This window comes from Lissotriton helveticus, chromosome 5_1, assembly GCF_964261635.1.
Source record: "Lissotriton helveticus chromosome 5_1, aLisHel1.1, whole genome shotgun sequence".
NCBI lineage: Eukaryota > Metazoa > Chordata > Amphibia > Caudata > Salamandridae > Lissotriton > Lissotriton helveticus.
The window spans coordinates 435,277,071-435,291,944 of NC_136065.1; the positions used below are offsets into that span (position 1 = coordinate 435,277,071).

Below are 14,874 nucleotides of genomic sequence, written 5' to 3' on the forward strand. Positions count from 1 at the left end.
CGCTTGTGTGTATCTGTACTCCCAGTTGCCACCTTCCAACCCCTCTTGTGTGTGTCTGTACTCCCAGTTGCCCCCTTCCAGCCGCTCTTGTGTGTGTCTGTACTCCCAGTTGCCCCCTTCCAGCCTCTCTTGTGTGTATCTGTTCTGTTCTCTCACTTGCCACTTTCCAACCCCTGTTGTATATCTGTTCTCCCAGCTGCCCCTTGCAACCACTATTGTGTGTATCTGTACTCCCTCAGTCTCCTTGTCTGGGGAGGTGAGTGACAGCATCTTGGGGTTCACGCCCTCCAAGCAATATGTAGTTGGTACTGTCCCCGCGGGGTGAGTCCGAAGCTCTCTCTTTTCATGATGGAGTCAGCATCTCCCTGTCCCAAAGTCCCTCGCTCTGTTTGGGTCCGTGTTTCTCGGTCTCCATGTCAGTGTCTTCCACACAGCGTGCGTCCATATCTCTCACTACTAATGTTGGCGTACTAGTCTTTCTGTTTCCGTAATCGGCGAGTCTAGAACGTGTACGACTGGAGTGTCGTCAGGTTGGTACCGTGAGAGGGGGGGGGGGGGGGGGAGGCTCTGTCTCTGTGTCTATGGTTCGCTGCCCCAGTGCCATGGGACGTGTCCTCCTATCTCGTTATCCCACTTTCCTCCTGTCCCAATTACACTTCCCTATCTCTCTGTTCCCGAGTGCCTGTCTTCCTACCCCAATGCCATTCTCTCTGCCCCATGACATTTATTTCCCTGCCCTAGATGCTCTGTTTCCCTCCCCCGGTGTCTGTCTTCGTGTTCCATGCTTGAGTGTGGCTCCGCCCGATTCCCTGGGGTCTGTCTCCTAGTCCCAGTGTCAGCATGTCTGTACACTGTCTGTGCATTCTGTCCTACAATTATTGTTTTCAAGACTCAATGTCACTGTGCTTGATTTCTGAGAGAATGTAAATGACAGTCAAATTAATATACTGAAGAAAGAACTGGTAAAAATATAAACTGTAATGTCATACACAGGGCTTTAGGTATGCCGGGTCCTGCCGGTGCCAAGCACCGCAGTTTTTAAAAGCCGGTGCCGAGACGGGCTCCTATCGGGCTCTACATTTTTACCCTCAGGGTGGAAAAAAACAACTTAACTCTGCATTAGCACCACCTGTCACTGCATTTTATGTACCCCAAAGAGACTCGTTTTTTTCGGGTTTTTTATCGTGCAAACGTCGAGCACTTTACACGAGCACCAGTTAATGGCATATTCCTTTTTTGAACCACAGGATTCAGGCTGGAACCTGTTTTCTCAGCTCGAGAGGCGGCTGCTCTAGCCTTACACCACAACTTCGCCCACAAGAGTGATGAGAAGCTTTTTCAATATTATGTACAAAGAAGTGATAGTTGTTGCTTATTTATCTTATGCAACTTACAACCATTGACAAAGTCAATAGGCCTGGCTTGTTGTAGGTGAAATGTTACTTGTATTATATTTCTGAATGAATGGACAGAAGTAGCAAAATACCAGTAGGGCAGCACACTGCTAATTTTAGCTTAAGTGTTTTAAGCCACGCCCTTGATTAGACTGTCCACCCCCCATTTTTTCCATCCCACTTAAAGCCCTGGTCATACAGTCAAAGGTATTTTTGTATAAAAGCAAAGCATTAAGGACAAGAATAGCTCAGTAGGTTAACCGCCTGCTGCTCGAGACATACCTGCAGAACACAGGTCTAAACCCACCTGTGAGACCTCAGTGCCTGGTACTCTAAATCATGCACTTTTTCCCAACTCTACCACAGCCCAACCAGAGTGCCTAAAAGTGGTTCACAGAACTGAGCTGCTGCAAGGCAACAATGAGCGCTTCAATCTGTCCCGGGTTTTTCCTTTGCAGCCTGCCTTAGACAATGTTGCTTTTCTCATTAAAAAATGTAGAATTTCAGGTAACAAAATGCAAAGACAAAAATCGCGGGGCAATTTAAGTTTTCACGGTTCTTTGTAGTGTGCTCATGGAAAGAAGCTGCCCTCCCTCATAGGGCATTGCTTGAGGAAGGCAGCCAATAGAAACATATCTCCGAGAAACGTGGCAGCTTGATTTGGAATACTTTCATTTAAGCCCCAAGAGAGAACTCAGTTTGAGGAGCACCATTTATAAATTGTGATTGTCAAGCTCGACCAGACCTCAAGTTGTTCATGGCAGATGTGTGTAGTTTACCCCCTCATGGCTGTACTATCTGCATTCCATTTTTTTAGCTGTGTTATTCCCATCACAGATGGGTGGTACCATAATAAGGAAGTTTTTATTTCGACCTGCACACATATAACCACTCCAAAATTGTCTACAGACGTATTGTCAGTTATAATTGGATTTAGAATAGTAAATCTTTACTTCCCTGTGTACACTTACCATGACGGTATACTGGAAGACCACATCTGTGCTTGATATTATGACATACAACCATTCTACACCCAGCACTACAAGGTTCAGGATGTAACGAAAAACATAGGGCTGGATGAACCACTCACGCCTGACATGAGACAACCTCATCTCCCTCCATAAGCTTACACATGAATGGCCACATTTAGTTCTCTGTCAATTTTAATTTATTGGAAAATTCTCCTAATACGTTTTGTTTTAAAAGTATGCTTTGGCAAGAGTTGGGCTAACGCGGACAGTACTATTTCTTAGAAATACGTGGATTTTGTGCACTTGATTGTGCTGTTGTGGAGAGTGTGCCACATCTTGACCAGATCTGGTGCTGTGAGCCGGTGGACTACCAGTAAGCTCCTGTAGAAGCAAGGGTCTGTGTTCATGGCGCTCGCCCTCTTCTTGCTGATCCCAAAGGTTCTGAAGCCACTGTGGGCTTTTGGTTGGACGCCGACTGCTTTCAGGCACATCCCTAAAAAAACATCATCGATGGGGAAGAGTGGGATCCTCTCTGAAACCGGGAGCAGTCTCTTCGCCAGACTCGAAGACATCAAGAAGCCACCACCACCTGCGTACACTGGGTAAGGCCCGATGAACATCTCCCGTGGAATGTAATACTTGCTGTGCTTGTTCCTAATAGGCACTGCTCTGTGGATGATGTCACCAACGAAGAGGCTGGCCAGGTTGGGGTCCTCCTTTCGGAAGGTCAAGAAATCTAAAATGTTCTTGGTGTTAACAAAAATGTCATCATCCCCCTTGAAGATGAACTCCACTCTAGGGCAGTACATGTGGAACCATTTTAGAAAGTTGACTTCTTTGAGGGTGAGGTTGAAGAAGGTGTCCATGAAGTCCCACTGTAGAATATCCCCATAGATCTGGTCTTCCTGTTGGATAAGTCTTTGGAGAGTCTGGCGGTCCTTGCCCAAGGACGTGGTCCCCAGGAGGAACAAGGTGCGGATCTTCTTCCCTCCATTTTGCTTCTCTTGACCCCATGTCCTCCTGATAGCTTCCCGGCGGTCATACTGTTCAATGAGGGACTTCACCACGATGAGTAGGTGCACTTCGCCATGGCACTTCTCGGGGTGGTTGAGCAGCATGGGGAAGTACCTGCAGTGTCTGAGGAGCATGTACTGGTGGAACCTGGTGTCCATGTTTTTGAACCATGGTTGTTTCCTCATGGCCTGGTTTTCTAGGCAGATGCTTTTTGGTATGTCCCACTTGGGTGAAGTTTGAGGAACCGTGCTCAGATGCGGAGTTAGTTCCCGGCCTGGCTGGCTGAAGTTCAGGCCTTCACTGCTTGGTTTGTCGGAGCCCTCGCTGGCAGGATAAAAAAAGTCCATTGCTTTGAAGTCCAGGGTTCTCTTTTGGCCTTCGTCAACATTCGTGAGCCTGTGGAGGGCAACAAGCGTGGCTAAGAAGAAAGACAAGCTCAGGCAGGTCTTCAGAATCTTCCTCCTTTTGAAGCAAACCTCCATGTCCCTATTTTCGGATTATCCCCCACGTTGGCAGAGAATCACCTGACCATGGTCCACCGTTCTCGGCCACTGTTCACGAGGCTAGGTACGGAAGGTTGTCAAATACAACAAGTAACCAGACGTGCAACTCAAGCCAGGCAAAAGTCCTGCAGACAATGTTCATGGAAAAATCAACAGCTCCCTGTGCCCTGAGTCACAACGTCTGAGAGCCCCTCCAAAGAAACCAATAAACCCATTGCAATCCAAAATTGAAAATGTGCTTGCTAGATCTGGGTGAGTGGTTCCTCTGATAGTATTTTGCCATGAAACAATAGATGGCTCATTTTATTGGTGCTTCCACCGTCCGATGAAACCTTTTACCCGCAATAGTCCTGTGCAGGGCTCTGTTCTCCATTCAAAGATGTCCTCGCAGGGAGAACTTCTGCCCCAAAGGTCTCTCAGTTCGTTTGGGCTCCTGCGTAGCTGACAGCTCCATCACGGTCTAGGAGGGTTGAGTTCAGCCGTCCAGTAATTCTTCTGTGCATAGTCAGTCTTCGTCGGGAAGTTTCAGTCCCAGACTGACTACCCCTGAACTTCTCCCAAAAAGACCCCAGGAGACTGAGTGCAGCAGCGCTGCAGCCGAGCCGCTGGTTGCACCCGGCTTAGAAGACGAACACTGTTCGACTATGTCAGAGGAGGCTCGCGCAGGAGCAGGGAGAGGAGGGAGGAGGGAGGAGGGAGGAGGGAGGAGGGAGGAGGAAGGGAGGCTCCCAGTCTAGGTGTAACGTCACAGCTCCACGCGACGCACACACCCCCAAGGGCTGTGTTTGAGAATGTGTGCGGCGGCCGGGGTAGGAAGGCAACCTCTCTTATTGTGGATTTTGAATGAGGGGCATTTACATAGTTACATATTCATCACGGGGGTTCTAGGGACTCTTGAAAATGCTCTGTATCTGCCCAGGTCAAAGTGTGTAAAGCACACTATTAAAAGTTACACATAATCATTTACAAGGCTGATTGTTTAAAATGAACATCTGTTATACTATTAAAAGTAACAAAGAGCAAAATACAAGATTAATTATTAAGAATGAAATCGAGATTTCATTTAGGTGTTTTAATAGCTCTCTTCATATCATGATGCCTACTGCAAACCGTTTAATAATGCCAAACGTAACAAATACTTGATGTTAGCGTTCGCTACTGACACCGAGTATGACTTGCAAATACCGACAAGGCTACATTCGTCTATCATCCTTCCGAGGTCGACATATTGTGTACCTTTATATAGAGTAAGAGTAACACCTATAAGTTTATCGCTTAAAAAAAAAAGGCAAACGTATGGCATGGAAAATAATTTTTTCTTAGCAACCGGCCTGTCAGGTTGGGCATACCATACCTCTTTATTTTACGCTAGGAAGGCTGTACACTCATGTGTGCCACTGTCATAATATTTATATTTTATTTATTTATTTATGCATTTTTATATAGCGCGGACTTTACCCGAAGGTGTCAGAGCGCTTCACAAAAGGAACAGAAATGAACATAATGAGAAACATTACAAAAGAACAGATTACAAAAGCATACATTACGTTACATAAGGTAATAGTGACATTTGTGAGCAAACAAAATACATGAGGTAGTAAAAATTGTGAGCAACCAAAAATACATGAGGTAGTAAAGGTAATACTGACAATTGTGAGCAAACAAAATACATGAGGTAGTAAAAATTGTGAGCAGCCAAAAATACATGAGGTAGTAAAAAGTGCACAGGAGGAAAAAGTGACAAGTGTGCAGTTACAAGAGAAAACAAAGTATCATTTGAGGTATAATACTACAAAAGGTGCTAGACACTCAGGCACAAGAACAAGCGTTATGTAGGCAAAGGAGGCACTTGTGCCAGTATCAAAGGTAAAAACATGTGAGAGGTAGCAAACCGTGTGTTACAAGGGCAAAGTGGTGTGTGCATGTTACACAAGGGCACCAAACGCAAGTACATGGAAAATACTCCAAAGAGGCAGACACTCCAACCCCAGGAATACCCTGGGAAGGCACTTCCATGGTCGTGGAAATTATCAGTAGTGGGAAGGCTTCCTCCAAATAACAAGAGGACGTGAATTACTTTTGGAGGTGTCTCTGGAGGAGGAGAACTTTGAGGTCCCTTTTGAAGGCCTGGAAGGAGGCGGTGGTCCTGAGCAGAGGCGGAAGGGAGTTCCAGATTCTCACTGCGTTGCCTGAAAAGGATTGGGCCATTGTTCTCTCCTTCTTGAAAGTGGGAGGTTCAAGTAGAAGATTCTCCGCATTGCGTGAGGGTCTAGAGCATCCAGAGAGTTTCAGTTTGTTCGCCAGGTAGCGAGGAGAGGAGGAGTGCAAGGCTTTGTGGGTGATACAAGCGGTCTTGTAGATAGCTCTAGCCTCGAAGGGAAGCCAGCGGAGGGTGGATAACATCGGTGTGATGTGATCGCTTCTTTTGGCCCCATAAATGAAGCGAGCTGCTGAATGGAAAACAGACTTAAGTGGGGACAGGTGAGATTTGGGGAGGCCAGTAAGAAGAGAATTACAGTAGTCTAGTCTGGAGAGGACCAGCGATTGCACCAGGGTTATAAGGTCCTGCTCCGGGAAGAAGCGTCGGATTCCCCAAAGAAGGCGCAGTTGGTAACGAGCAGATTTTGCAATAGAATTGATGTGGGGAGTTAGATTGAGTTTTTTGTCTAGAATGACTCCAAGGGATTTTGCGCTGTCGACAATGATGGGTTTATTGTTTAGTAGATTCATCTGATCCATCCATGATTGAACCGGGGGGGGGGGGGAGAGAGTGAGGAGGAGAAGAGGAGGAATTCAGTTTTGGAGGGATTCAGAATCAGTTGATGAGTTGACATCCAGTGTTGGATGGAATCCAGAGTAGAGCTTAGGAAGGAGAGATCATGAGTGGAGGCAACCTTGAGGTAGAGTTGAGTGCCGTCTGCATAGAGATGATAGTGAATCACGGATTTGCTTAGGAGTTTTCCCAGTGGTTCTAAGTAGAGATTGAACAATGTGGGTGCAAGTATAGAGCCTTGAGGAACACCCTGACCTACCGCCACAGGAGAAGAAAGACTGTTCGCTATTTTGATAATTTGGGATCTGTCAGAGAGGAAGGATGCAAACCATTTAAGCACAGTGCCCTCCATGCCCATTCTCTGTTGAAGGATATTGAGGAGGGTGTTGTGATTGACAGTGTCAAAGGCTGCAGAAAGGTCAAGGAGAATTAGAAGACAGGACCCCCCCCCGAATCGAGTATCCTCAGCGCGTCATCAACCACTTGCAGTAGGGCTGTTTCAGTGCTGCAGTTTTGCATGAAGCCAGACTGACAATTGTCAAGAAGATCATTGTCCTTGATATGACGAGAGAGTTGTTTTGCTACACATCTTTCCGTGATCTTCGCAAGGAAGGGAAGGTTAGTGATGGGGCGGAAGTTGTTGAGGTCCTTCGCATCAGCAGTGGGCTTTTTAAGCAGAGGGGTGACCTGCCCAGTTTTGAAGGAGACAGGAAGGGAGCCTTGCCAGAGGTAGAGGTTGATCAGAGTGGTCCAATAGGAAAGGGAATGGGTATAGAAGTCCAAGGCAATGGCACTGGGGATAGGGTCAAGAGAATGGTTGGAGGGCTTTGTTTCGCGTATGCACTTGAGAAGGGCATCTTCAGATATGGGGTCAAAGCTCTGCCAAATGGCTAAGGATTTGCGCTCCTCTGGAGGTGTAGGATGAGCGACCTGATCCACAAGTGAATTCACTTTTTCATCGAAGAAAATAGCGAAATCCGCTGCTCTCTTAGTAGAATCCTCCACCTCGGAGGATGGGGGAGAGCAGCTCGGAGTCTTGATGAGATCGAATAGTTTTTTGGGTCTATTTTTGGCGGAGTCAAGGAGGGTTTTGAAGTGCGCCGCTTTCTCAAGGAAGATATGCTTGTGGTACTTGGATCTTGCTGTGCGAAGCATGGCTAAATTGTCTGTGGAGGGCACTTGCCTCCATTGCTTCTCCAGGAATCTTAGCTGCTTCCTTTCCTCATAAAGGGATTTGTTGAACCAAGGTGCTGAGGGAGTACCCCTGACGAGGGTTCAAAGTGCTTTTCAGTGAGTAGCACGCTACTCCGGAACCCAAAGGATTATGGTTAATTAGTATAGGGAAATATAAGTTGTTAATGTGAACAGTGGACATGTGAATATGTTATTTTGATTGAATGGGACAAAGGAGGGATAGAGGAGTGTTCTCTTCAACCTCATTTCTCATTTCATCTGTCCTTTTTTTGTCACTCTGTTCTCTTAAAATGTTGACTTGTGCAACATAAATTGCTGTTTCCCCCCTATATAGTATTGCATTGTTTTCTTCCTTTCTCAGCGAAAATTAGTTAACAAAGCACACATTCTTTGACATAACTGCGGGAAAGAAGGCATGAGGGGTCTGTGGGCATATGTCCTGTGTTGTTAAACAATATGATGCCCCCACCCCACAGAATGTGATGATGGGCCCCTCGGTCTCCCATATCTCACCGCGATTCATTGACTTTGGCCTGAATGGGACCCTCCTGAAGGCTTGCCGCCCCCCCTCTCTCCACAAGGGCTGCAGGGGCCTGCATTACACGCTTATATGTGTCCCTATCACGACGGTGCTATATACATTGAGAAAACACACTGGCACCTGCCGGCATCAACATTATAAATTGTACTCAGCGTCCAGCTCTGTATTTTCACTCTTCTGACTCTATGTATGTCTCTGGGTGTTTTAACTGTTTCTGGGGGTCCAAGTTAAAGTTTACTGTTTCATCTAAAGCAGATTCACACCTCTGCGACTCCAGTGGGCAAAACCCTTGCCCCCCTATTTATACTTGCTTATATACTGCCAGTGCTTCATTTGAGCCTGTGGTTTCTGGTGTTCTGCTCCGGAGTTTAGCTCTCAACACCTGCTCCTATGACAACCCGCCACATGGTGGCGCTGTTCCTCCAACTTTGTGATGAGCACAACAAAAATAAGTGTTTAATACTTCAATCTACCTTAAAATGATTAATACCTGCTGCCCGCACCATTCTTGCAGCTTTGGGGGTATGGAATAATCTGAATTGTCACGCTTGTAAGAGTTTGATAGATAGTAGTTGTGCTGGTCCTCTCATTGGCAGCGCTTGTAGGGGCAGTGGGTGGTGCAAACTGCAGCGGCCTCAAAAACAGAGACCGGACACTTACTTTTTTTACAAATTAAATGCAGGGAAGAATTTCTGGCTTCTAACTCGAACGGTAGGAACATGTGTAACACACTCGGATCGCATCTTGGTCCGAATTTTGTACAATGCTCAAATTGTAATCTAACACTTACCAATGTATGCATTTAGGATTTATACAATCTAAGGCCTGTTTTAGTTCCTCGCAATTCTTCACACAAAGGGGGAGATTTTCAAAAAAGTCACGCAGTGCAGCCCCCTGTGAGGCTTCGGTGCGTGACAGGGAGGTAGCAGGAGAGCGCCATATCTTCAGAGGTATGTCTCTTTTTCCCCTTTCCCTTGCACCGGCACTGATTTCAGCTGCCGTGCACCATGCACACACCCAGAGCTTTAAGTGGGATGACAAAACTGGGGGGAATCTCCCAAAGGAGTGTGGCCAATTTAATTAAAGCCGTGGCTTAAAACATGTAAGCTAAAAATCTGTGGTTAGCATAGTGTGCCGCCCGACTTGTATTTTGCGGTTTCTGTCATTGCGTCCAGATATATGATACAATAAGTAACATCATACCTACAACAAGTCAGGACTATTGGCGTTGTCAATGGTTGTTAGTTGCATAAGATAAATAAGGAGTAACTATGACTTGTATATAATATTGAAAAAAGCTTCCATTTAAAGCCCTGGTGACACCACAACAATGTTGCAGCTCCTCAGTTTCAAACAGAGAAGGGAAATTACTCTCTTTAAAGGATTTCCCTTCCTCTACAACTGGCATGACGTCATGCCGTAACTTCACCACTAGTGAGCAGTGTGAACAGTGCACATCGATGTGCTGCTGTCACTGCAGTCCATAAAAAACGGACCGCCTGTGCCAGGGCACAAAACAGAGCCTGATAGAGACCCATTTTGAGGCCCCCTTTAAAAAACTGCTCAACACCGGTGAGACCCGGCCCACTTAAATCACTGCACACACCTTTTTGCTGCAGCACTAGGGTGTGTGCATGAGTGTAGCAGAGGTTTTGTACAGAAAGGATAACCTCCCTGTACAAAATACTATGCTAGGCACGTATGCAAAGCTTTTCCCACTATGCATACGTGCTGCACAGTGCATCACGCCTGGAAAGTCGGAAAAGCACAGAGAAATAAAAACATTTCTCCTGTTAGCTCCTCATTTGAAGGGATCTTAACTTTTGGTGCAGAGCCATGTTAACAAATCTTTGTAAATATGGTTTTGCGGGGAGGCGCTAGGGGGCGCACGGCGACATGGCTGCCTGAGAAGCAGCTCCGCCGGGCGATCACGAACTGTGGTGATTTTCGCCGCCCCCGCCCGCGCAACCGGCCCCTCGGCAGCCGGACATGATGTGTGAACTGTTCGTGCAAAGGTCGGGATGAGAACCGGCCACCGGCAGACAACGGCAACCCGATAATTTGCGATCAAAAGTAGCGAGGAACCCGGGCGCCTGACAAGATGGCCGCCGTGTTGGGACATCCACGCAACGGGCGAACGGAGGACAGGCGCCCCACTACTGTCAAGGAGCAGGGACACATGGCGGAGGTAGGACTCTGAGGGATATCCCCCCCGCTACCCCTACATGTTGAATTGTGGCGCTGCGAAGCACAGGATAGCCATACTCCGGCGCTGGAGACATTGCCTGACAAAATGGCGGCGGCGACCCGAAAAACGCGGGTTTAATCGAATGCTCCCCGTCTCCTGTGGAAGTAGCTGGATACTGGCGGTGGCCTGCTACAACGGAGGGGAGGTCAGCTAGCAGGAGAGTCCACAGCGTTATGCACAGTGCGGACCGCTAACGAAGAGGTGGAGGTACCCGCGCTCCTCTAGGGTGGGTGGTACTGGCTGCTGGAGGTGGGCGCTGTGAGGAACGAACGGTCTGCAGTGGCCAGTGCTGCCAAGTCACCTGCGGGGGCTAGCCCATGGCTGAGAGACCTGTGGCCACCGCTGCCGGACCCCATCTGCCCATGTGAACGGATCGCTGCATGCCCTGGCGCCGTGGGTGGAGCCTGCTGTAAATAGCGTATCCTCTCAGACGACCACGTGCGGGGCGGCCTCTCTAGGTGGGTCGCTCACGGACCCCGAACCTACACGCCGGCACGGGCCACACGGAGAGACAACGCCTGGTATATGTTAACCCTACGGTACTATTGCACCAACGTGAAAGGCTGCCTACTCTAACACTGAGTGGGGGGGGGGAGTGTTGGCCATAGAACGACAACATACTGGCTGTGGGCCGCGGAGGGCCTGTGATATCCTCTACGAGATTGGAAAGCCTAAGTTTCACCAAGTGCAGGGGGTCTAGTAGGAGACATTCGCCCTAAGGGCGGGGTTCAACACGGCGTCAGCGACCAGACAGACGAGGGCTTCGGGGTCCACGTACAGAAAGCCAACCTCCCCATCTGCGAACATGGGCAAGCCGGACAAGCACCAACAGAAGCTGCCTTTTGAGACGAAGAAAACGCAGAAAATCACTGACGGGGTACCGGAAGAGGAGGCGGGTCAGGCGCCCAATAACAACATCGAGAAGATCCTGCTAGCGATACAGTCAAACCTGCAGGATATTAATGGCAAGTTGGATAACTTAACTTGTAGAATGGACACCATGGCAGCGCGACAGGAAAAGCATGGGGAAAGACTGGACGAGGCCGAAACTAGGATATCTGCGGTCGAAGATGAGGCGCGGGCCTCCACCTCAAAGTGCGCAGATGTGGAAAGGCTACTGGAGGTTATAAAGGCGAAGGAGGAGGATTTAGAAGCGCGCTCGAGGCGTAACAACGTACGGATCACGGGCCTGCCGGAGTCCACAAACACAGGCCGCATGGAAACCTACGTGGAAACATTGTGCAGGGATCTGTTCGGAGCTGAGGCCCTGTCGCCCCTCTTTATCGTGGAACGTGCTCATAGATCGCTGGCCCCGAAGCCACCACCCGGTGCCACGCCGAGACCGATTGTTGCGCGTATCCTCAACTATCGCGACAGGGACACGATCCTTCGGCTAGCAAGAGAGAAAGGGAAGATCCAGCATCAAGGGAATTCCTTGGAATTCTATCCAGACCACACAGTTGCGGTCCAACAGGCCCGGAAAGAATTTACTACAGTGAAATCTAAATTGCGTGAGTTGAACATTGTTTACTCCATGATGTATCCAGCGCGCCTCAGAGTGGTGTGGAAGGAGAAAGCGACAATACTACCAACTCCGAAAGCAGCACAAGAATTTCTCAAAAGGGTTCAGCGGGAGATCAGAGACAATTCGCAACGTGAACAACAACAAGACTCGGACTAACAATGAAGGGTTCTTTCGTGTTATGCCACTGGTGAGTGTCCAATTCAGTTACTAAATCATGCGTTTTAGCATGGCCTTTCATTTCCACACTTGCTAACCTGCTGAGAACTTGTTTTCCGGTTCGCCCGGTGGTGGGACTGACTCAAAATATGCAAAATGCCTGAGTATAGAGACCCAGTTGGGGCTAAAAGGACTCTATTTGGAGATGCGACTCACTACTAACTTTGCACTGGGAGTACATTACAACTCATGCACATCCCATGGGGCGGTGTGGGCATACACAATGGAGTGACGCTATCACCAGGGGGCAACTTCCCAATGCAGGCAAATACGCGACTGGCGAGAGACTGCCCCTTTGTATGGTGTACTATGCTCGATATAGTCGAACTATGGGTGGCCTCCATCGCTGATTATGGGAGAGGTCCAATGCACTTTGTGTGGTTAGCAGGGAGAATATGGAGGGAGGAATAATGTGCCTTGCTGACGAACTGTTTGTATTGCAATTGGGACACACTATGCCAGTCATGTCACTTAGCCGGTGGCTTGGTTGTTGGTTGTTCGGGGGGTGGGGGGGGGAAGGGGGCGGCGGGTATGCACCAGAACTGCGATTCATACAGCTGTTTTAGCATCGCCCACACCTGTACACCGGGTGGAGAGTTGTGCCCCTGGCGGACCTCTGCGAGGGTATTACCCAATACGAATTTGGTTCTGGCACTATGTTACTGTTTATGGGAGTTCTAAGTTGGTGCACTGGACGGGACTGGCTTCGGCAGGTTGGGGTTGCTGGAGTGGGTGGGTTCTGGGGGGGCGGGATGTGTGTTTGTACTGTTAGGCCAACAGAATATGTAATGTCTTTTTGTACTGGTTCCGAGTTGGTCCCCGTTACTACTGGATCGGTTGGAACACCTATTGGGGAACTGCTTATATTCAATCTGCAAATGCTTTGTATTGAACGCTCAGGCATTATGTCATTGAAAACTAATGGGGACTAGAGAGGTGGGCGGACGCAGTTTAAACGTACTAACCTGGAACATCAGAGGGTTCTCGCAGCCGCGTAAAATACGACAGATTTTTGCGAGCCTGACGAGGTGGAATGTTGATATAGCCTTCCTCCAGGAATCTCACCTGGCCCCACACTCACAAGCACAACTGGGGGCAAGATGGGCGGAGGAGGTTTTCAGGGCCTCGTACTCTTCATACTCTAGGGGGGTGATCATTTTGGTGAAACGAGGGGTGGGTTTTGTAAGTCACACAGTAACACAGGACCCCGAAGGCAGGTTCTTAATGGTTTCAGGGACATTGAGGGGACAGAAAGTTACATTGCTGAATGTGTACGGTCCTAACACTGATGCCCCGGATTTCTTCAGGGGGGTATGGGGACACTTGCAGGAACACAATAGCGCGCATATATTGTGTGGTGGGGATTGGAACGTAACACTCCGTGACGGTTTAGACCGTTCAGCTAATTCGGTGGAACAGCACAAGCAATCACGCACAATGGTGGGACACATGATGAAGGATCTGGATATGGAGGATCTTTGGAGATTGAGACACACTGATGCACCTGGGGCCACGCACGTTAATGCTTCCCACAATAGCTGGTCCAGGTTGGATTACTGGCTAGGCTCCTCTGATCTGGCACTATGGGTGAGACAAATACGGGTGCTTCCTCGCACGCTGTCCGATCACAATCCTGTCCTACTACAGCTAGACGTTCCACTATACACACCCCCCCCCTTCCAATGGCGCTTTAATGCGCGTGCTCTTACTGATGCCATTTATGCAGACACGCTTCAGAAGGCGATTAAAGATTACTTTGACCTTAATGCCCCATCGATTGACGATCCTGGCATCCTCTGGGAAGCTTTCAAAGCCACGATAAGAGGGGTCTGTATAAGCACCACAGTGGGGGTTCTGAAGGATATTAGAACTCAGATACGCAGATGCGAACAACAAATGAGAGACCTGGAATCCCTATATGAATCCACTCAGGACACCTCGCACTTGGCCAAGCTTCGCGAAATACACACTGAACACGAGACCTTTCTAGACTCTGAACTGAAATATTTAAACCGCACACATGTGGCTAGAGCTTTTGGGGAAGGAGGGCGGCCAGGGGCTGTACTGGCTAGGAAAATATGCACAGGTAGAGGCCAGACTACGATACTTAGGGTTAAGAGTGGGGAGGGCAACGCACAAACCCATGCTAATGACATACTGAAATGTTTTGTACATTCATTTGGATCCCTATACAAATCACAACCCACGGCTCCGGCAGAGGACACTTACACATACCTGCAAGATGTAGCGATAGGGTGGCTGTCAGATGCACACAGGGAGTACTTAGCAAGGCCTATCACGGCAGATGAGGTTAAAGAAATTATAGGCTCACTTCCGAACGGCAAGGCACCTGGCCCGGATGGGTTTACCCCGGAATTTTATAAACAATATGCGGACATGTTAGCGCCACACTTAGTAAATATGTATGGCACCGCCTTTGAGAAAGGCATACTTCCCCCCACGCTACGCGAAGCCATGATTATTGCTCTCCTGAA

General features: G+C 48.5%; 1 pseudogene; it reads right to left on the minus strand.

Annotated features, from left to right (window-relative positions):
* Positions 1 to 2,359: 2,359 nt before the first annotated feature.
* Positions 2,360 to 4,486, minus strand: LOC144753197 (UDP-GlcNAc:betaGal beta-1,3-N-acetylglucosaminyltransferase 7 pseudogene; annotated as a pseudogene).
* Between the last annotated feature and the right edge of the window lie 10,388 nt (positions 4,487 to 14,874).